We start from the raw sequence: 23652 nt of genomic DNA on the forward strand, positions 1-23652 counted from the left end.
TTGAACATGAATTTTAAGGAACAAGCTAAACCCCAAACCCTGGGAAAAACCGTAACCACTGATGCCAGAGATATATAGAAAAAAATCTTCACAGTGAACTGCACAACCCTGTGCTTAGCTTCCATGCTGGCTTCCTTATTAGTATGCAATAGAGCCTGCGGTGTCTGGCTACCTCTCTCTCAGAGCCATAACCTATCGAACACATTCTCTCAATCTAATCCACTTAGAACTCCCTCCCAGCTTCACCGCTTGCCTTATTGATTTCCGCTTCCCACTAAATGTCTTCCCGATCCTTTTTCTCTTAACCCGGCAGCTATTTATGTTTTGCAGTGCAGCCTTTCTTTCTTTCCTTTTCTTTTTTTTTTTCACTTGCTTTCTTGCTCTCTCGCTTATTTTCTTTCTGTATTAATGTCTTCACCCCCTTTCCAGGATCTTTGGTTGTTTTGTGATCTCCATCTGACTTCCTTCTGCCTTCTTTCCTCTCCTGCTCTTTCTCAAACAGTAACCTGGGTGCATTGCAGCCAGGTTGCCTGGCACAGTATGAAGCTTGTGTTATTAGCAGCGGGGCTTTGCTCGAGCAAATACCTCAAGGCTTAAACAGGCCGTGTTACCTCCTTAGCCCTCTTTTGTGTGCCATGTGTACATAAATCGCCATGGAAACAAGGCAACTCGGAGCAGAGGCCACAGAGAAATGTGGATGCTTTCTTTCTCAACAAAATTTACAACTCCCTCCTTTGCTCCGCTACAGTGTGTTTAATTTGCTTGTGTCACAGTTTGCGCTGTTGCATCTGTCAAAAAAACGGGACGAGGCCTTTCTTCTGCATTGTGAGGCTCAGGCATTGTGTTGAAAAGGCTTTTCTTGTGTATTTCAGCAGGAGACTCAGTTTTGCGTTCGTGGCTACACTTGGTTAAGGTCTGCAGTTTGTGTCATTAGTCTATGGTTAAGATCTCAGCTTCCCCACACTTTCCCAGGCTTTTTTGGGGAGGACCCCAAATGCATTTCAAATCCCCCCGAGGCCACTTGACTGGAGGACCGGCACCTCCCACTTCACCCGGATAGATTCCCCACCCCCCATCCTGTCTGCCAGTCCTACCAAATGAAGACAAATGGGTACATTCACCCTTATCCCAGACCTTATCACTGTCCTGCCTTACAAAGCGGGCCCTCCCTGCTGCCTGAGCTTCTCCATCCAGTGGCTGCGCCCTCTTCTTCACCGTTGTACTAGCGTAACTGCTAGAAAAACCTACTGTTGTCCCATCTGCCTGCTAGACTGGTCATGTAAGACAGCAGAGTCTGGAGTGAAAAGAAGGATAAGAAGGTTTAGAGGGAAGACAAAAAGTCTTAGTTAGAGAATTTGTGTGAAGATGTTCTTTGACCTTGCATTTTTTCCAGTCAGTCAGGAGAAAAGCACCCTCGAGTATCAGAATGAGACTTTTATGCAAAAGCCAGTCCCCTTCACCCAGGATGGAGGCTTGTGAACAACCAATGAAGGGAAGAAAAAAAAAGGAAGGGGTAGTAGGTGGGGTGTTATTGGGAACTTTGGGCAGGGACAGACAATCGGAGTGGTTTCCCAGGAGACACTGACTTCTCTGAGCAGCACCCCCCACTCTGCTTTGCCCCATCAAAGTCTTTTCAGGCCAGACAAGGCCGATCAGTGGCCTAGAGTGATGGTTGTCTCTTCCTTTGTCTGGCGTTACAGTACGGCCCATCACTGTGACGGCTCGACAAGACCTGAGTGGAACAGAAAAAGAGAGGCCCGCCATCACAGCGCCGTGCGAAATGTACTTTTGGGTGGGCATGTTGTTGTTTGGGGTGGGGGGCGAATCCCCAGAGAATTTCTTTCTAAAGTCAGTGCAGTGGGTCAGAGAGGGGATATGGTGTCTGGGGCTTGGGAATGGCCTGCTTGGGACGGATTCATCAGCACCCCATTGAGTTGTCAAAGCAAGCAAAAGGAACTGCACTCCTCCCTCGCATATGTTGGGTTGACTTTTCCCAAAAAAAAAACAAAACTCCCAAATTTAGAAACCAACTGTTAAGCAGCAGCGCAATAAACAATAAACACTGAGTGCATATATATTATTTTTACTGGCTCTTACAGTAAGAAAAGTTATATAGCAAAAAAGGGGAAAAAGAAGTCATTTACATTTTTAGCATGTACAGCAACTTGTTTTCACGAAGAAGCAGCAGGGCTGTGTTTGATTAAAGTGAGCCATACACGGGGTAGACAGGAGAGGAAATGTGGACTTCTCGTTGTTTGTAACGACATGAAAATCCCATATCTCAGGATCACCAAACTGCAGATGTTACACATTTTCCACAGAGGTACTTTCTCCTCTGTCACAGGCAGTTCTGCTTCTCTCTTTACATCAAGGCATTAATAAAAAAACTCAGTGATTAAAAAGGAGAACAGAAAAGTGCACATTTCCTTCATATTATCTGTAGATGCATGTGCATAAATATGGGAGAATTGCACCGCCATAAATGCAGCATTCACAACAACCCAGCAACTTAAATCAGAAGTGAAAATAAGCTCTTCCTATTTTAAACCATACTACAAATTGTAATCACAAAATGTAGCTATTAATTATAACTTTTTCAAAATGAAACGAGGGGAATTTTGATGTTGTAGTAGTGATGAAATTGTTAGCCCAAAGTGCTAATACTTGTGTTAGGAGTGGGCTGGTCCAGTGCCGTGTGTGCTCCCGTGATTAAAGCCAGCAGGAGCACTAACAGGATAGTTAATGAAGTCCATTATTTTTCTTGAAGAAGAAGAGGCTTCGTTACCATGGTGTCCACTAAAAGTCTGTGTGACGATCCGGATCCCAACAGCTTGAGTTCTTCTCGAATTGTCCCGCTCTCTATGCTGGCACAAAGCTCCAGCTGGTTGTTTAGCTCACAGGGACTTTCAGAGAAGCGTCCCTAAATTTGACATGCAAATCCAAAAATGTACACATGGAGACCTGTGTTCTCACTTATGCACGTAGAAACTGCAACAAATCCGTCTTGTGGTTACTCACCTGCACTTCTCCTCAAAAGACTGCGTTTAGTTTTGGTGAGCAGCAACTCCTCGCCACTCCGGGAGCTGTCAGGCATAAAAAAGAAAAAGCTGAAAGTGGGATTCCTTTTTAAAAGCTTGTTCCAGATTTACCAAGTCAAGATTGTAATTAGGCCTCCAACATGTGCACATACCTCCAACCCACAATTACACTGCACATTCCTGCTCGCCCCCTAAAAAAAAAGCCTCTCCTCCAGCATCCGTCTCCTAAACCTAATGCTGTATTCTACATTAGTAGGGAAATTTGGCTAACAGGAGGTCATCAGGCTCTTGTTATCTGTGTTGTATCCCACTCTTGCTCGTTGAACAAAACCCAGACGCTGACTAATTTGAGCTCTGCCCAACAGGGCCGTGATGTAATCGCAGATCTTCCCTCATAATTTTCACCGAATTGTTTGCAACCCGTGGTCTGGGATCTGTGCTGGTTTAGCATAGTCCTTTTGAGCAGTTATGATAATGACTCTAGTTGACCTACAGATGGCTAAATGAGTAATGCTCAAGCTCATCATCTCTTATGGGATCCCCGCCGAGTCTGCTCGTGTTTCCCAGGAACATCTTCATCTGCTTATGCGGGCCCTGTTCTGCAAACTGTTAGACGCTCGCCTGACATTTTTTACTCCCTTTTTTTCTGCAAAACTTCTGGCTGTAACTTGCGTTGCCATGTGTGTCTTGTTAAGGGCAGTTATGACAAATGGCAGCAGCTGTACAAACTAATCTCTCTGTAGCTTTCACACATGGCGCCCAATTAACAATGGACCACTGTGGGGCCCTAATCCACGGTGCAGCCATCCTCTGGTCCCGCTTGCTGAGCCAACTGCCCCAGGAGACTCTTCTCCTCTCCGCTCCTGCTAGCCAGCCTCTTAACTCCATTCAGATGGGAGCCGAGGAACAACGCCTTCAGTTGGAGACACGGCAGCCATCTTGTTTGTTTCCATGTTGGGAATCCAGGTTCCTAACGGTAAAGAGTCTGGGTTTTTAATGTCACATTGGAGTGCTTTGGGATCGGGTTGCAGCCCCAGAGAGAAGACGTGTACGTTACATTTGAATGTTTGGACTCGTGCACATGCAAACGCGTGTGCTTTCTGCTTGTGGGCCTGTGTGGTATGGAATAAAATACATGCAAGCAGATGAAGTTGATAGATTTAGCAAAATGTCTCAAGAACAGGTGGGTGGGAAGAGTTTTTTTGTTGTTGTTTTTTTAAATATGTGTGTGTATGTGCAATCCAGATTCCCTGTCAGTGGGCATATTTCCAGTAGTTGCATGATGAAATACTGTTTCTCCGGGCCTCAGATTGTTGAACGCACTGTGTAATAGACTTAAAGTTCTGGTGGAGAGCGTATTACTCGGTGTGCTCACTGCTTGTGCAAATTTATGGGATAAACTGTGTGAAGGCAAGGGAATGGTAGCCCACAGTCCTTAATGGTTCTTTTTAACTTTGGAATTATACCAACAATCACATACATAAACCATATTCATTCAGTTTCCCAGGAAAAGTTTTATTATGACTTTCTTTTCATCCAAGGGCATGTCAGCAAAGCTTCATATGGCTTTGCTAAAGTATCCCTTTTTCAGTTTTACATTACAATTAATAATTCCAGTCCTGAAATACAGTAAGACAACAACCCTTGGATACGAACCAGCATGAAATTTTTTTTCCACATTTTCTCCGCTCTTATCCAAAACAAAGCCACAAACGGGAGTTTGAGACTCAAAAGGAGGGTGTTGAAGGGTCGGCGGCCATCAGGAAAACGATGCAGGCCCCTGCCAAATCTATGACATGAATGAAACAAATGGATGAAGGAAAATGAAAATGGTTGGGGTGTGATCTCTGGCAGGCAGAGCGAAACCAGTGCCAACTATTATGAATGGGAAACTGCTGCTGAGCTAATGAAAAAAAGAACAAAAAAAAGAGAGAACTCACTTTTTTTTTTCATCCGCCATCCAAGAATAATTAACCGCGGGCAGGCCTTCTGGTGAGGGTGGAGAAAGCCACAAGACACTTGACTAACATCTCACCGCAAAGGAGGACAGCGACACACAAAGAGGGGGGGAGAATAGGAGCAACAAAAGGAGGTTTATAGGGGGACAAAGTAGACTTCTCAGTTACTTTAAGCTGTGAAAAGAGAAGCTAAAGGTGGCGTTTTTTAAAAAAAAAAAAAACGGTAACTGTTTTAAAGGAAGGAATACAACATCAAGTCAAAATGCCCATAAAATCCTAGTTAGCTATTGATGCAGAATAAATGCATAAAATGATTTCAGTGAACAGACTTTTAACTTTTTAGCAGCAGGGTGTTTGGCTTCAGTACGTGTACTGTATCAGTTAATCAAGAAAAAGTTAGTTCAGCTTAATTTAGATTCATTAATCATCATTTACGAAGCCAAAAATGTCAAACGTTTCTTATTCCCAGCTTTCAGCCTGAGTATTTTTTTGCTTGAATCTTAATCTACTAGTCAGGCAAAAACCATAAAAGAAAGATTTGCTTTTGGATCTGAGAAGCTTAAGACCAGGCGTTTTGACATATAATAAAAAAGAATCAGTCAAAAAAAATGAAAACAATAATTTCTTCCAGCCCTACTGTCCTGTCCTGTACTGAACTGTATGCATCTCCCACAGCCTGCTCCCATGTAGGCAGGATGACATGATGGAAAGAGCAGAATGGGGGCCAGATGTATGTTTATATATAGGACCTGACAAGGATACAGAGCACGACACCAGGCAGAGGCTTTACATATCACATGCACATTATCACGTACACCATATCCTATAGTGATAAGGTCTGTATGTACAGTATGTTTAGCAAAAAAAAAGAGAAAACCTGGTAACGATGCACAGTGGATAGAGCTTTGTCAAACCGGACGGATTAATGCTGGAAGAAGGTGCAGAGGCTAATTACAGGAGTTAGTGTGTGTAATCAAAGAAGAAGCACTTTAAAGTCTCAGTTTTAGTTCTTTAGTTGTATTTTTTGTGTGTGTTTTGCTTCCCTCGCTGAGAAGCCCTAAAGTGCCGGCTTTTATTTTAATCCTTCAGACGCCGCCCTGTAGCCAAGAACAGCAATAGTTTTGTTTTACCTTCAACCTTTGTCGAGTTCGGCGTCTTGTATGCCGCAAACATCGCCCGAAGGCTGACAAAGCATTCACTGTTTTTAGGCAAATGCTCAAAACAAAACGCGGTTTCCCCATTATGGCGATCAAAGCGCCGTTATCGACGATCAACATATTCTCACCCAAACACAGAGAGGAGAAGAATGCCCCATTGACTGATACTGCCTGCTAGGCTGGTTGCGCTGATCTCCTGAAGAAAAGATCAGTGTCGCTGGTGGACCCCACACTCCTCCCAACTGCCTCCCCTCTCTTTGCCTTCTTCCTGCTATATATGTCTCAATACTTGTGGGTTCTTAGAAAGGGGGAGCTGAAGAAGGCTGCATGTGTGTAAGTGTATTGTTGAGGTGCTGCCTAGGGAGACTATCCCATGCTGGCGGTGTGTGTGTGTGTGTGTGTGTGTGTGTGTGTGTGTGTGTGTGTGTGTGTGTGTGTGTGTGTGTGTGTGTGTGTGTGTGTGAGTGATGGTGGTGGGGGGAGCTGAAAAGACGGAGCCGTCACCTGCCAGACTGCTGGAATGTTAATGCCACGGCTCTGATAATTGGATTTTGTACACACCGTCTGTGAGGAACGTCCAGCAACTTTCCCCCTCTTATTGTTCAACCCAGCCCCGGACCCTCAATAGAGCTTGTCTATGTTTATACAAGCACTCACGTCTCAATAAAGACTGTTTACAATGTGTGTGTGTGTGAGTGAGTGCGGTGTTGGACTTCTGAATCACAGAGCAATTGTGTGTGACGGGTGGGGGGGGGAAGAGACTGTAAATGAAAACAAGTCGGTGTCAGATTATCAAAATGTGGCAAACATTTAAGATATTAAGAGATTTGTTAGGGCTTAAAATCCGATTTTTCAAGATTTTCCTGGTGTTGCAGAAAGATTTTCTCGGATTAAAGCTTTTCTTTTTTCAAACCTCATAGATGAACTTGCCACTAACTATTCATCAAATCACTCTAGCACCATTCCTGATCCACATGTCAAGTCGAAGGTAGACACACCCACTCTGAGGTCAAAGGTGGAGAGGAAGCGCTTCCTATTGGCGAAGTGTGTGTGAGGCGTACATGATCTCAGATCATTAGGGAAGTTATGGCTCTTGTTTGCATTGGGGAGGTGGGGTGGGGGGTGAGCCTGGATTCAGGCCGGGAGCTGTGACGCACTGGTTTCCCCCTCCGTGGCCTCCCGTGCTATTTCCACCCAGGCTGCAGCGGCTTGATCTGGTTAAACGTCTCGGCTGCACTGACCTGAATTCCTCGTATTCACCTCAGAAGACCCATGCCTTAGCCAGCCAACGATCCAGCCATATTCTTTCCCCGCAGCAAGTGTGTAAACGTTCCTTCCTGTACATAGAGAAGCTATGTTTAAAAAAAAAAAAGTTATCCTATTTCCAGCTTAATTCCTCGGAGCAGAACTGCTAGGAACAATGACAGCGGTTTTTCTTTTGGCAGAGTGACTTGTTGTGATTAGATAAACAGCCTCTAATTGTATTTAATCTGTGTTAAAATAAGGCATTTGGAACAATTACTTTGGTATGTTTACCAAACAGCTGTTGTGTGGATCCTTTCTCCTTTTTTTTTTTCTTTCCACATCTTTCTAAGATATAATGGATTTGGTTCACCTCATTGATTAGTGGGGAAAATAAGATAGGCGCTACATTAACTTACGCATGGGTTTGTTTTCAGGCTTCAACTGTTACAGAAATAAAAGCACAAAAATCTATTTAGTTTGGGTAAGATTTCATTAAATTTAAATGGCTTTTAGTTAAGGTCCTGGTTTTCCATTTTGTGTCATTTCGAGAGTGTTCCTCTTTTAGAAAAGACAGTTGGTTATCTAAAGCATAGTATTTATAAATTTACAGGGTTATTCTCACATATGTACAATTTGTGAATTAACTTGCTTAAGATATTGGCTCCAGAAAAGAAAAGAAAGAGTTATAATAATATTCTTAAAATGTCTCACCATGTGTACAAAGACAGAAGCTTATTGCTGCAGGTAGGAGCCCTTCATTTCCCTCCACTGTTTTGCTCTTTTTCCCTTTAACCTAGCAGTAGTATACTGTTGCATAAACAATGGTCCTGGCAGCCACCTTTGGGCTGTTGTAGCCTTCCACAGGGCTGAACTCTGGCCAAGTGGATGTTGTTGCCGAAGACGGCCCAAAAGCCAAACACACAAGGCAACCGGAGGCATCCGTTCCAAGAGGCTTGCAGTCGGCAGCCAATACGAGGGGACAGTAGCATTTGACAGCTCTTGGGTTGTGTGAAGGAACTTGACTTTGAAATTTAAACAGAGTGGAATGATTTGGCCACTGCCCACAAAGTGACGCATTCCCTGCAAATGTCACAACTTAAATGAAACGTGAACCACTCTTTGGAGTGTGGGTGAAGTGCTTGTTTGTGTGTGCGCTGTGTGAATTGACATGCTGCTTGTGTTTAGTATTCATAATGAGGTGTTGCAAAATGCATGCTCTCTGCATATCTCGCTCGACTCACCCACCACCTGTATAAACAACAGTGCTATTGCGAAACGGTTCCAAGGAAAGACTCTTCCCGGGCTTGTCAGAATGAGGTCAGCGAACACTACTCTTTTTCTCTCTCGTTTTCCTCGTTCTCCCTGCCTCGCTCGACCCTGCTCTCTTAGTTGTTCTTTGTCCTTGTAGAGCACAGGAGGAATAAGGCCACTGGATCATCCTCAAGGCAGCTCTATCCACACACAGACTGTAAATGCATACTGCTGGGTGGAGATGCTCAATTATTTCCATAGTACATCTAATGACAGGACATTATTGTGCAACAAATGGGAATTTTAGTAGTTACAAAAGAAAAGTATTTAAGTAGCTAAAGGCAGAATTTACTTGGAGGACCCTTGGATCGTCTTGTAATGAGGATGGGAGGGTCACTTTATCCAAATTCTCACAGCATGACATCATCTGACCCCCCCCGATCATTTTACCCTGTCGCTGCACAAAAGCATGCTCAGGGACGTAAGAGGAGTTCACATGTATCATATGCTTGAAGTTGAGGAAGCAGCTAATCGCACCGCCCCAACCAAACGCCGTGCTCCCAGAGGCACTGGTGGCGGACCGCGTCGTGTCTGGAACGCTGTAACAGGATCTCCAGAGAGGAGCACAAAATGGGTGCTTTGTGTCCAAGATTTGTCCAGACAAACTCCGATAAGGAAACCCAACAAGGGCGAGCCAAAGGAGCAGCCTCTGTGACTTGGGCAAATAACCTTTAATCTAGGTCATGCAGCCAGATAGCGTCCACGGCAGCGATAGCCTAACTGCCAGTGGTGATGTTAGCGCTGATGGGAGCAATAAAGAAAAGGTTAATGTGGCCCTTCCTATGATGGCTCATAAAAGTTTTGTTTTTAATGTAAATACAATTTCTCATGTGCCATTAGGCTAAATGGGAAGCTGACCTAATTATTAATGAGTTCTCCATTTGGTCAAAGTTGGGGTCGATTCCTCATATGGTCGTGCATAAAGTGTCTTTGGGAACGATGCAGCTGGTGGCATTTTTAAGAACCTCCTACACATTATTTTCAGAAAGGGCCAAACCTTAAACAAATACTGTTTGGTTAGTTCTGCACGTTGTGGCATTGGACTGATTGCAGCGGTGGCCCCGCTGAGACCAATTCTCTTGGCAGTCATAACAAGACCCATACACGTCTCCCCCCATAACTGCGGCCAGCCCCTGGGGCTGTGTCAGTCTCCTTCTGCCCACATCTCCGTGCACGTCCCAAAACGATCTACAGGGGAGGAGGTGGGGGGGCAGAACTGGTTCTGCTACACGGACCATATGTGTCGGCAGACCACAAAACGCTGAAGCCATTACTTGGCCCACTCTTGAAATTGAAAGCAGGAGCCAGTAACAGCAGCAGCAACAGCAGCAGCAAGAGCTGGTTTTGGCTGAGTGTATGGGGGCAGTGTTGGGAAAGCCCAGTCAGATGGTAGTGCTCATGCTGACTTGTTGACGGCAGCAGGCTGCAGACGGCTAATGTCTTGTTGTCATAGTGCCAGCTCCTCCCTCTCATGACTTCTCAGTGATGACGCTTGTCTGCTTCTCTCTGTTTCAAATTTGCTAATGCGTCTACATGTGTGTATGGTTATTGAATCCCTGAAACGGGCTAATAGAGATCTGCTAACAGTGCCTTTTGGATGCTGTAACAGTTCAATAGCAGACTTTTATAGGGGAAAAAAATAAATATAACAGAATATACGCGCAAGTGGGGTTGCCATGTTTAGCAGGACTGGTTCCAGTATTTTCCTGCAGTCATTCCAGCTAGAAATGGAAGCTTACCGAGTACAAGATTGCATTACACGCGCTGAAAAAGAGTATTTAAGCAACTCTGCAAGCAGCTCTTATATTAATGATGAAAAATCGCACAACAGCTGCCAAGTAATTCTGCTCTTGCGCTTGGCATTTTAAAAAAAAAGAAAGAACAATATCTTTTCAGCATTAGTTAGCGGTCCCCCCTTTTTCTTAAATGTTCATGCTGCTGTGTACCGCACGTATCTAATGCATTAGTTCAGGGTATTGTTTTACTACCGCATACATTATGCATTGTAATTGTTGGTAATTTATGTACAAGACAGGATGATTTGTGGGAAATTTGCTTTTTTGAAATTTCTCATGTGAAAGACGCTGCGCTTGAGGCAGCTGGTTGATTTTATTAGTGATTTATTGCTCGCAGTTGGGTTTGTGCTTGAACATTAACAGGCTTTTTATTCACTGCGCTGTCTTTGCATCTGCATGCATGTTTGTCCTCCATTCTTGACTTAATTCCCATCAGCTGAGTTATGGTTCACTTACTCAACTGGGCCTCGTCCGGTGCCACTTGGTTTTAGGTATCATCTCGAGGCACCATGTTGGGGACGTAACACTGACGGACAAAATAACAGCCTTCTCCTCCCCCACTGATGCCTTTTTAGAGGTGGCACCCAGTTCTGTTGTGTGTGGCGTTTTGTAATGCATTTATTTATTTCTTTATTTGCTCAAACGGCGGGTGTTCGCAGGATAAGGGCTCACGCAGAAGACTTATCTTCAAGCGCGCGTCTGTCATCTGCCGCCGCAGACAGAGTGTTCTTTCATTCGCTCGAGTGAATGAGGGTTCACAGAGATTTAAGGGCCAGCATTGTTTGTGCTCTGCGATGCTTAATCACTTTTGATTGGACACCATATTAAAACTTGGGCTCTAGAAGGGAGAGAGGCTCTTCGTCTAGGACAAGTACCCGTGCTCCACAAGGGAAAAAAAAAAAAAAAGGAGGAGCGCCGCCGCCTCGCTGGGTGGATGACGAGGACAAAGACACGCTGACAGAGTAAAGCCAAGAGATGGATGAGATGAAGATAGATGAGAGCGAAGGTCTTAAGCAAAGTGAAAGTTAACACTAAGTTAACAGTGCGACTTGCATAAGGCTTGCTGATTTTGTTCATCGAAAAATGCACGTGTTCAGCATTTGCAGCAGTTTTCAGCAATGAGTGTTTTGCAACAGTAGCATTAGAGGTTCTGCAGCTTTGCTTCCAGCGCCTTATCTTTGCTTGAGCTCAGCGAGTAAAGATGTCGACTTATTCCTAAAGTGCTTCACTTTCCCACACAGCCCCTGCACTCCATTTCACTGCAGCACTGATTACACGTAGTGTTTACATATTCCATAGAGCACTGTGACAGAGATAAACCTCTCCTGATGCTTATCCCCTGGCCACAATGTGGAAACCACTAAGATATAATGTAAACCAAAAGTCGCAGCTGCCCTTTCATGTCTCAAGTGCCAGTTCTGCGTGCTGAGCTAGACTTTTGAGAGCTTGGCTTTAAGTGGCATTGGTTAAATTGAAGTTAAAACCATCATACTTTTTTTTTCCTCCTTCTTTTTCTTCTTCTCCCTGGAAAGCTGCTTTCATAAGTGCATTTTCAGTCTTTTCACGTGGCATCGCTCAGAAATACAAGTATGGAGGTGTTTCAACTTAAAAGGTATTGCATTAGACATTTTAAACGTTTAGCCAGCTCCTTTTGCTTTATAATCAGATGTGAAAAGTTTGAGCCGCTCGTTCTGGTAAAGAACAGTGTTTGACATGCATCGTTTAGAGATTTGGGAGTGAATATTTGTGGCTAGGGATATGCATTTGATATGAAATGTGATTAATGATGCACACATCAGCGCAAGAGGGGAGTGTTCGCCATAAAGTAGGTTGTGGGATTATACAGAGGGCTGCACTCAGAGGACGTCTTGCCATTAATTGGCCTGTCTCTCCTGTGGCTCCAAGTATTGCTGTCGCTCTCCTCAGCAGACTGCAGTTTGTACACGTTATCACTCCTGAGGTCCTTCGCAGTAAATGTGTCACAGGGAAATTGTGCTGGCCTAAAAATACCCTCGCATCATCTTGCATATGGAATTCTGAGTGTCTCAGGGCTCTCAGGACCCGGCGCCGTATTAGTCCGTATAGTCAGCGATGAAACCGCTGCTGGAATCATCAGCTCATTAAAGGATCTTTCCATCTTCTTGAATTCAAGAAGCTTTGCATTCAAAGATTCCATTTAAACATTCATTCATAGTTGACATAAACGTGCCTCATATCCTTTACAGTTGGACTCCTGCATGTAGGGCTCGCCTCACCACCCTCTCACAGTCAGACACCAAGGGTAGACTTTAGAGAAGATGCTATGCCACAGTTGCCTGTGCTAACTAAGAGAAATGATATTGCAATCTTCTTTAATGATAGTGCTCTATGGCCGGTTTGTTATGTACCTCAGATCTTCTTTACGTGAACACCTCCATAGTCAAATAACTCTACAGTGAGTCTTAAACGGTCGTCGCTTGAACTTAAATGTGTAAAGGTGAATTTTCTCTTCACAGCTTTGACAGACTTGTGTACTCTTTGCTTTGCACTGACTCTAAGTTGTCCTCATAAATCTAATACTAATCCACCAAGTGCGAGCTCATCCCTCTTAATTTGTTTGCCCGCTTTACATCCATGGAGATGTTCTCCAGTGACATCTAAGCCATCACGTTGACAACCCCTAGTGGCGTCTAATACTCTGACTGATTCTCTTCTATAGCTGCTTTGATGCTCCCTTTTATTATGTTGGATGGGGCTATTTTTTCCCCTCCTCCTCTTGTTTACGAAAGAGGCCCTGATAAGGCCTTCAGTGCACAAAGCTGAACTTGCAGTCTGCTGCTTGGCCACTTGGGCAAAGCTGAGGCCTACTTTAATCAAGACATTAGAATGACCCACTTCATCTTATGCTAATTTTTTTTTTTTTTTTCGGTTTTTGTGGGGAAAATTAGCTCAGATTGACTCTGAAGAAATGTTTTTGGTCTGTTTAATAAGCTTATATCAAAGTAATAAATGTGCATTGAAGCAGGCTATGTAGACTTAATTCCTCTGTGTCTTTCTGCCGTTATATACCAGGAACCCTGTTTCTCTAACTCTGTCACTGCATTGAGTATTTTTGCTTCGCTATTTGTGTGAAAGCAGGCGTAAGCTGGTGTAAAGCATAGAAGTGGCCCTTTTACAAGGTGCTAATGGACTGCTAGTTCTTGAGGAAAAGCAAAGTGACCGATTCATTAATACCAGTGTTTACTACCTGTTGCCCTTTGACCTCTGTCAGTCATGGTGAACTCAAATACAAGTTGTTGTTGTTCCAGCTTAAGCACCGTGTTTGTCTTTATTGACATGTTGAGTCAAATCTCCAAATGTTTGTCATCACATATCTGTATCAAAAGGAAAAGTGGCACGTTATTATAACATCTCAAATAATCTGAATGACTGACCTTAAACTTTTCTGTGAAAGTGTCAGAAAAGTTTCTTTTTTTAGGCTGGACAAGCATGTTAAATTGGAGCCATGCCATGCGGATAATAGATTGGATTTTGAGTGACATCACCAGCTTCTTAAAGAAAATAAACAGATCTCTTCCCTTTATAACCGGAAAGGTTGTGGGCACAAGATCCAAAAAGCTAAATCATAAGCCCAGAATAAGGCTGTAAAATACACAAGCAATGGCAACGATATGCTACATAAGCTAACTAATGCTGATCTCAGAATCAAAACAGTCTGCTGGTCTCCTGTGCTCTCTGTTGCACTGTGTTTGTTTTGGAGCTGAGCAGAACAGCAGAGAGCAGAGGAGAACAGCAGAGACATGGGCTAGGTAAATGAAATATTAAATGCTAATAAATGAATTGTTTGATAAATATAACGTAATATGTTTGTTTTTCTTTTGCTTTCTGGGGGATCAGGTTTTTGGGTCATTTTTCTTTCACTTTCACTCTTGTCTTTTTATAAACATTGGGATTGGCAACTTTGGAAAAGAAAAAAAAATGAGGCACTGACATGAGTGCGTGGCCAAACCTGCTACCAAAACACTGAATGGAGAGGCTCAGATGACAACACAAAGAAAGTGACTACATTCTCTCCTAAGCATGCCATTACTCCTCTAAATCTCTGCAAAGGAAAGAGTTGTTACGTCTATATTAATGTTTGACTTGTAGGACCTTTGTGATCTTTTTCTCTTCCAATATGTTATGTAACATTATTATGTGATATCACGTCAGACTATAACCTTAGTTGAGGATGAGTGTTAATGAGTCAGTGCCTTTCACACAGTAAAAGTTAATATTTACCAAGAAAGTTGTATTTGTTCCACTTCTATCAAACTTGGATTAAAGTGTGCAAGCCTTGTGAATGTATTCCTTGAAAATGTTTCGTGGCCGAACTGTCCATGTAAGGCAGCTTTTGTAGTCTCCCTTCTTTCCAGCAATCATCCTCAGATGTATTTACTCAGGCTTGTTGTCTTTATGATTTCCTCTGGTGAAATGTTCGTAAATAGCGGTGGATAAAACGAGCGGTGATTTAGTGACCTCGTCACAATGCGCCCCGCTCCAACGGCCGCTTCCTACCTTTGTGTGGTCGAGGGCTCAGGGGTGCGGCAGCGGATACATGGCCCGAATCCCGGCAGGCTCCGAGGAGGGAAGGAAACCTGGTGTCAAAGGCGATCGCATGCCGCTTCTGTTATCCGAGCAACAGACACTAGCGGTTTGACTCTGCCGCAGATTGAATGCCCGGCTGAGATACTGTTGAATGGATGTATGATACGTTTGGCAACGCGTTTTTAGATATAACAAGTTTTTTGCGTTAATTGGAAACTTAAAATACGGCATTTCTCCAAAATGAAAGCAGCAATAGCAACAAGAGGGCAGAGTCCAGTGAAAAGCTTGTTGCATGTGGACTGCTACTGCATGATTTCTTTCTCCTGCTCCGCTCAGTACAGGCCTCTCCTGTAACCTTGAGAGAAGCCTGCGCAGGCCCCAAGTTCAACGAGTGCATGAGGCATATTTTCGCTGAGCGTGCTTGGACCGCCCCACTAAACCCCTCGACCGCCCCCACCCCCACCCGCCCCTCCCTCCTCACCATACATACAGCTTTTTTTTCCTCTCCTCCTCCTAAAGAGGACTCCCTGTAGGCCTTGCCTTTCACGGCGGCTGCAAAGGAAATATATTATGTGTAAAAAGAATTCCATATGGTGTCATATGATCTGTGTAATTCTCCCTGAAATGATAAAAAAAAGTCACCTTGCACTCACAATTGTGTCCCTTGTGAAAAGTTCTGTAGCTTCTATACTGCCCTGAAACATTCAGTCAACTTTTTTCAACCAGTCAAAACAAGTTTTTTAAAATTTAATATATATTATACAACAATTAATGGTGACAAACAAGAGGATCTGCTAACAGTGATGTATTATTCAATAACAAAGTACCTGCTGGAAAGCAGCAGCTTAACCTGCTCAGCAGGGAGTTACTTGGGACCTGCTCAGTTTGATTTGATAACAAAAGCAAAACAGAAAAAAAAAAAGCTATGCTTCCTTCTTCCTTGATAAACACCTGCAAATCAGTTGCAGCCAGTTTTCTGGAGGTGTGGTTGGAATCAGCTGTTATAGTTTACAGTGAGGCTGGCTGTGTTGGCTGAAGGGGGAGAGTCTGTGGCAGTCCTACGGGTAGGCTGTTCCAGGTAAGCCTTGCCAAGTTCAAGTGGCTTGGACCAAGCCCCACACCACAAATGGGAAGTGTTTCTGCAGGGCTGCCAACCTTGCTCGAGCTGCGACTGCAACAAGTCTGTTGTGCTGTCAGTGTCGGCAAAGAGATAGTGTTTTCTACATGCACATGCACATTCAAGCAGGCCCTCAGGAGGAAAAAAAAACGTTGGCAAGGTCGAGTGTATATATGTAGATGCTTGCCAGGAGGAGGATTACAGAGTCTGCTCCAATGGTGGCCCTTTGATATTCCTTCCAGTTCCCATGATGCAACTGTGGCTAGTGTCAGGAGAAATTTTTTTTATGACCTTTAAAGAGATTCCACAGCAAATTAGGTGCAATTACAGTTTGGAATAACTAAAATTCTTAAATAACTGTAGGCATAATATGGCATTAGTTTCTGTTTGTAATTTTTACCTTTTTAATTAGAATAAAATGATGAATTTGCAAGTTGATGATTCACCATATGCATTCGGTCTGACTAATTGTTAAAAAAAAAGGACGGATGAAAGGCAAAATGAGGACACCGAGGAGATTGTAGGACCCCAGATAGTGAAAACACCTTGAGGAAAACTTTCTGTGAATATAAAAACCACCTCATCAGCAATTATGAGGTAAAATGGGAAATGCTTGTGAGTGTGTGCACACTTTAGCCTGTTTTGTGTGTGAGTGCAGTTGTGTGCAGTTGTGATGGAATGATAGAGTTAAGTCAAATGCAAACACGATCACGTTTCCAAAACTTGCTGCTCTTAAAAAAACATAAAGAAAACAGCCACGCTTGCCTTCCTAAGCTGAGCTATAGGGCACTAAAGACGATACCTCTTCTCCGCACCAGCTTGCAGAATTTACCCCAACCCTGATTGCCCTCTCACCCACCCCTGATCTCAGTTAGTGAACTTTTGGCATCTCAGATAAAGTGGGAAAAAAACAAAACATGCTTGCACAAGTGGAAAGCAAGGGTTGCAGGAGCTGGCTGCAAGGCGAGTGTAAAGGCCCCTGTGGAGTGGCCCTTAGGGGACAAATGCTAGCAGGCTGAGGAAGTGGAGGAAGGAGTGCTGGGAGGCTTGTACAGGGTGGTGGGAGGCGGGTGGGTTACAAAGAAAAGCGGCAAAAGGGGAATTCCTGTTCCTGAACTGAAAAGTGATGGAAAATGTGACTGCTAGATCTTGCTCATGCCGCTCCATGTCAAAACAGCCGAGTGCTGCCGTCATCTGTGCAAATATTTCAAGAGATTATGGTTCGGGAGCCTCGTGGGAAAGGCTGAAGCAAAGAGGAAGGCCAGACTTAACTGAAAGCCTTTCCTTCTTAACTCTATCACAGCAAGAATATAATCACAAAACCACAATATATACGATACCTGCAAACAAACCTGCCAGGTGAGGCCCGATGACATTGTTCTGTGTATGATCCTAACAATTTGGCAGCAGCCCATTTTAAAAACAAAGGCCCTTTACATTTCTCTTCTACATAGCAAGACTGGGAGAAGCCTCACAATGCCTGGGGACACGGCAGGCTTGCGTGCCGGCTACACACAATTGTTTCAGACAGTACGCTCAGCATAACCACAGTTTACTATGTAAATATGATTTGTAATGTTTGAGTGCTCACTGTGATGATAATCTATTCCCGAAACCCTACAACGCTGCTGATGTAACATTCTCTAATCATGTGACCAAACACTGTGGCCACCTCTGTGGATGTCATGCCTCGCTGTAGCATTGTTTATGACTTTCAAAAACAGAATCTGAGATTAATTTAGCGCCTCTCCTCTTCCCACTGTAAGCTGGCGCTGCACAGCCAAACCACATGTTGTTATTGCTGCAGTGGCAGAGGGGGCTGCCTCAGCAGGCCTCAGTCACAGAGAACAGATTTGCTGTTTTGTTTTTTTTTACTCGACTAAATGTGTAAGAGAGTTCTATCTTGCTTACTCATTTGAGTCTGTCTGGCTGTGAATATCTTGCTTAGCGTGCACTTAAGAGCGATTTATAACTTGTGGTGCAGCAAAGGGAGTAAACGGTTAAACCCGAAAGATCAGATTTGCATTTTGATCTCCTGTAAGACCCAGATGTTTAATCACGATTATGTGGCGCTTTGTTGTGGTAGCGGATAGGCTGTTGAAAGCACCGAGCCGCTGAATGTTTGTGTTTAAACCCTGCATCGGGGACCTGCAACCACAAAAGATGTTTTGCACCTTGACTGCTGTTAGTCGGATATCTCCAGACAGTCGGAGGGTCCACGAGGAGGTGAGGAGCTCCACTAACTCTGGATCACTGCCAAAGCGTTGACCTTGTGGCGGGCAAGGAGCTGTCACTCCCTTTTGAGTTACGTGAGAATCTGTTTTATGACGCTGTTTAATTTAAACCACTGCTCTGCATCTGACCGTGGCTCACCGAGTAAGAATTTAAGCGGTGCAGCGTTTCCACAAGAATCGCTTTTCTTTGCAAGAGTAGTGGTTTTGTGAAATCACTCCTATAATTTCCCTCACTCCCCCTAATAGCTTCATTCAATGGTCTTGTGCCAGTGGAGACACCGAAACCCCATTCCCCCAACTCACCCTCTTGCCCCCGAGCCTTGATCCCCACGGCTGCTTTGATTCGGACCAGCTCTGATGGGGCTGAGGGGTGGGGGCTCTGAAAGCACCGTCCTCCAGCCTCATTAAAAGGAAAGGAGGGGTTTTACTGACCATGCAGCATGCAGCCGGTTTTTAAACCACCAACAAACTCCTCAGTTCCCCTGCTGCAACTGAGCATTCTTTGGAGTGTTGAGAGAATGAGAGACATCTTTCTGTCATTGTTGCACTATTTAGAGTGAGACATTCAAGAAAGGTGTAAGCATTATTAAGCCTCGGGTTCTCATAGAGAGCTTAGCCCATGTGGTGTTTAAGTGAAATCTAAGTATCTAAAAGTTGGATGAAGAGGACAAATGCAAACCATGATTCAGAGTTTGATTGGTGCCAAAGGCACCGAGCCCTCTACCCATGATCCATGTCTGAGTAATAGATCAGGAGACATGATGATGCAGCAGCACAGTAGCTGGGATTGTAAAGAAGAAAGCCCCATTTGCACCTGCCGCTTCATTCCCTACTGGAGTTGTAATGGCAAATATAAACTGGCTCGACATCTGTTGGCAATGTCAGTAGTCTGTTTTTATGCTTGTAATGACACATTAAACTCTGTGGTTGTCCCCCCCACCTCCTTCTCCACCCTGTGTCCCGTTCCAAGGGAGCAGTGCCAGCAAAATCGTCTGAATGAGTGCACGCTTTGTTTTCCTTGTCTGTTTTGGGCCAAGATCTGGTCTTAGATGTGGTGGCATTCTATGATCGGATAATTCCTTCCACGTCCCCACTTTAAGGTGTGTGTGGGCATGTGTGTTTGTGTGTGTTTTACTGCCGCTTGCTTGGCAGACCTCAGGGAGTGCAAACAGTGGCAATGGGTGGCCAGCTGGAGGAGAGCCATTTTGCCCTGTTAGGGAGCACCCAGTCACCCTGACGCGGCCCTCGCCAGTGGGAAGTCCTCTTGGCTGAGGCCTGATGTCGTCGTAAGCGCTGACAATCACCGACACGTCACTGGCAGAGGCAGAAACGGGCACAGAGAGTTGCCCAGGCCTGAGTGAAAATTTGTTACCCAAAGGAAAAATTCTTTCACATGAATCACTTTTGAATTCAAAGTGCTCGTACAGATTGGCACATTGATTTTCATTTGAATTACCAGTCAAATAAAGCAGTACTTTGCATGTGTGTTTGCTTCAGGGATAAGGCCTTCAGGGTTTGGTGGTTGGTGCAAGATAAAGATGTAGGTAGCATTGCTTTTCCTAACTGTACTGCCTTATCAGTGCAGACCAGAGCAACACCAATTACATTAATAAAACAACATGTTGTGCATGGATCAGTCTAACTGAGCCAGCTACAAGTTAGAAATCTGGCAGCGTTTTCCCAAAGTTTTCTTTTATACGTTTTTGAAAATAAACCGTAAAAGTGTGATACTTCTTAACTGTGTGTGTGTGTGTGTGTGTGTGTGTGTGTGTGTGTGTGTGTGTGTGTGTGTGTGTGTGTGCGTGTGTGTGTGTGTGTCGAAGTTGAATGGAAGTAAAGCGGAGTTAAACCTCGTTAGTAGCACAACCAAGCTGTCCCTGAACTATGATCTGTTGGCCAACTTGTCTCTCTTGGGAGAGTGGGGAAATTCCCAGACCCCTAAACACCCCCGCCATCTCTCATTCCCTCTGTCCCTCCTCCCTCCGGACCAGTCGAGACGTGCAGGTTTGAACCCTCTATGTGTTTCTGGCCTCCAATGCCCATTGCCACTCAAGCAGCAGGGGTCCGGTGCATTTGTCTCATAATTATCCGACTGGATAGGGGGGTTCTAAAGATGAAAGAGACGAATCACAGAGCTCCTCTGTCAAAGGTCTGTCTGCCTGGCTGGGGGGTTTTGGATCTATCTCCCTTGTCCTCTCTCTCTTTCGTGGCATCCAACGCCCGCCCCACCGCCACCTCTACTCCATCACACACACACAGAGTCTTGCTTTTCCTCAAGAGCTGCCTCCACAGAGCATATTCACCAACAGTGAACGCTCGTGCACAGCCCCCCCTTCTACTAGCCACCCCGCTGATTCATTCACAACTACAAAACTGCAGAAATACCCCCCACCCTCACATCCTGAAAGACTTCAGACTTTCTCCTCTCTTTTTTTTTTCCTCACCCCCTCACAAGCTCCACCCACCAACCATCAGCTAGCCGCCTACCTCACCCATTTGCCCCCCCTTACTCCTCCTCCTCCTCTCCCTCATCCGCCTCCCCTTTTTCTCCTCTGCACCCTCCCTGCAACCACTTTCTCCTTCTTCTCCTCTTAACTACTGGCTAGGAGTTAATGGACTGTTTTGGCTAGTCTCCAGACGGTGAGTGTCACCTCATTAGCCTATAGCGGCTCGCTCCCAGACTGCTCCTTGTGTGTGTATGTGTATAGGAGGAGGACTACAACGACGGAATGTCATTGGTCTGCCCCCCCCCCCCAAACGTCCCACCACACACCCCTCTTACCCTCTTCCTCTCCCCTTCCCACCACTACAATGAATGAGAAAACACGCATGCATAATTAAATCTATAGTCTCGTCCTCACTCCACCCTCCTTCCCCTCCTTCCTCCACAGACGTGCATTTAAGGGGGAAAAAAAAAAGCTCCTGCTTGGAAGTTTGCCACCGTGGAAAAATAGCAGTGTCTTCGAACCAGAGAGATGTGGCCAACCTTGCACCCTTGTATGGGCCCATTCTTCTTCTTTCTTTTTTTTTTACCCCCAGCTCGCCGAATGGCAGGGTGGCAACAGCGGGCAAATGTAAATGCCACCCGGTCCTGCCAGTCAATTACACCGCAACAAAGCTAATTGTTTGTTTGGTGCATAGCAAAAAAGATGCAGCGTTGGCCATTGATTGGCCCTTTGTCTCACGCACAGATGCAGCGCTCTCTTTTTCTCACAGTCTGGACCTGATGGTCGTTTAAGTTGTGGATGATGACGAGACCACACTTTTGGAAAATCAGTTAATCCACGTTTAAACAATTTTTGGTCCAAGATCTGATGATTGCTTTCATTATCAGTGAATCTGTTAATTATTTTCCGACTAGCAGATTATTTAGTTTACATAATCAGATATTAGTCCGAAACACTGATTAGAATCTGCGGGAGCTCAAACTTAAGCCTTCACATTGTTTGTTTTGACTTATCAACAGTCACCCGTTCAAAATGTTCAATTTACAAAGATTTGAGGGGCGAGTTGCATATCTTCACATTTTAGAAGCTGATACCAAAAAAAAGAAAAAATTGTTGCTTGAGAAATGATAAAAAAAAAAAAGGTTGATTGATTTAAGTGGTTTCAGCACAATCGGCTTTCATAAATACATTTGCGCATACTTCTAAGACAGTGTCAGGGTTGTCGGAGGTGAAAAGTTTTGGCTGCAAACGATCTTTTTTAAAGCGTCAGGAACAGAGAAAAAGCAGATTTTCGTGAAAGGAAAAGAAAAGAAAAAGGAATGTCGTGTAAAAAGTGAAAGGAAAGTCCAATTTGTGAGGAAAGGGTGAACTGGAAGAGAGCGAAAGGAGCTGGAAACATTAAGTGGGGCACAGTGTGCTGACTGGAGACCAGCCTGCTCATTTTTCATTGGACAGATGAGCCACTGTGCCGCGTCGCTGTGTAGCGTAGTTCGTCTGCAGCCCGGTTTGCCGATTGCATCGTTCGCACAGCACACATCGGCTTCCCGCAGGATGTGGCATGCGTACCCCTATTTGTACACACGTGTATGTCATAGCGTGCGGATGACTGTAAATGCATGCGATTTGTGCGTCCGCACAGAGGTGGGTAAACTTTATTTCGCAGCTCAAAAGGTGGGGAAGTTGAATTTTAGATGGATTAACCCTCATCTGCATCCTTAGTTGTATAGCTGCGTATCCTTTTGAGCTTGCCAGGTTCTTCCTTCTCCTCTCCTGGGCCGGTGTGGCTAATGATCCGTCAGGCCATTCAGTCCCTTGTTCAAGGCCCACTCGCCACTGAATACACTCCCTCCCCGTCCACACTGTTTGGTGACCTCAATGAGGAGCCTGTTGTCCTCCCGGCTCAGTTAAAATGCTCTCCTCTTTTCACTGCCGTGAGAGTTTACCGAGGAGAAGGCACAGAGACTCGGCCAAGAGAAAGAGGGCCTGCTCTTCACCGGCATTAGTATGCAACGATTAGAAACAAACACACAAACTGATGATCCGCGCACGCATGGGCATACACACTGAGGCGGCAGCGGCCGTGAGCGTGCACTCCATTGAGAGACGGGCACAGAGAGATACAAATGAGCTGGGTCACACACAAAATCAGCCGTGCGCACACACACACTGTATGGCTTCTCATTGTTCTTGTCTGGGCTGGGATCCCACTTGATTCCATAAGTCTCAAAACCCTGACAGACCTACTGTGTGCGTGTGTGTGTGTGTGTCTCCTGGTCTATTGAACAAGTCTGGGGTGTCTGTCTTAGAGAAAAGAAGGCAACATGTCATTGTTCTCACAGACGTTTCAACTTTGCCCCTCTCACTTTCTCTGAGCTTTTTTTTTCACTCGTTTGACTGAGTATATCTGTGTGTGTGTGTGTCTGTGTGTGTGCGTGTCTGCGTGTAACTCATCCTACTGTACCTGCATTCCCCGTCAGTGGCAGTCATTTGATAGGGTAGCTATCCGGATTACCAGGTGCTCCTTTAAGCCAATAAGAAATACTTGGCTTGTTCCAATTATGAGATAATCATTACAGTGTCACACAGTGTATGGCCGCCACTGCTGCAACACAGTCAGTCAGAGGAATACAATGGTATCTATATCAGTCTGTGCAGAGGTATCACTGATAATAAAACCAACCATGTGGTATAGAAGAGGCCGTAAGAGCCATTTTCTTTAGACTTTACCACATCCTGCTACGTGCAAAGTGTTGAAGTTCAGTCCTACCAAATATATGTAAAGG

The 23652-nt window shown here is 44.7% G+C and overlaps 1 protein-coding gene and 1 long non-coding RNA gene across 2 annotated transcripts in view; one reads left to right on the plus strand and one right to left on the minus strand.

The window, feature by feature from the left end:
* LOC146715072 (nuclear factor 1 B-type-like) overlaps window positions 1-23652 on the plus strand; it is a 62115-nt gene that overhangs the window by 7992 nt on the left and 30471 nt on the right. The window lies entirely within an intron of this gene.
* Window positions 2040-4833, minus strand: LOC146715073 (uncharacterized). The gene is made up of 3 exons (XR_014918914.1): window positions 4695-4833; window positions 3019-3083; window positions 2040-2920 (listed from the first exon to the last, which is right to left on the minus strand). It is a non-coding gene; the product is annotated as an uncharacterized LOC146715073 (long non-coding RNA).

Source organism: Copadichromis virginalis, linkage group LG3 (genome assembly GCF_057382275.1).
Source record: "Copadichromis virginalis isolate Kocher_CV1m ecotype Utaka linkage group LG3, C_Virginalis_male_GT1.1, whole genome shotgun sequence".
In the NCBI taxonomy this organism is placed as follows: domain Eukaryota; kingdom Metazoa; phylum Chordata; class Actinopteri; order Cichliformes; family Cichlidae; genus Copadichromis; species Copadichromis virginalis.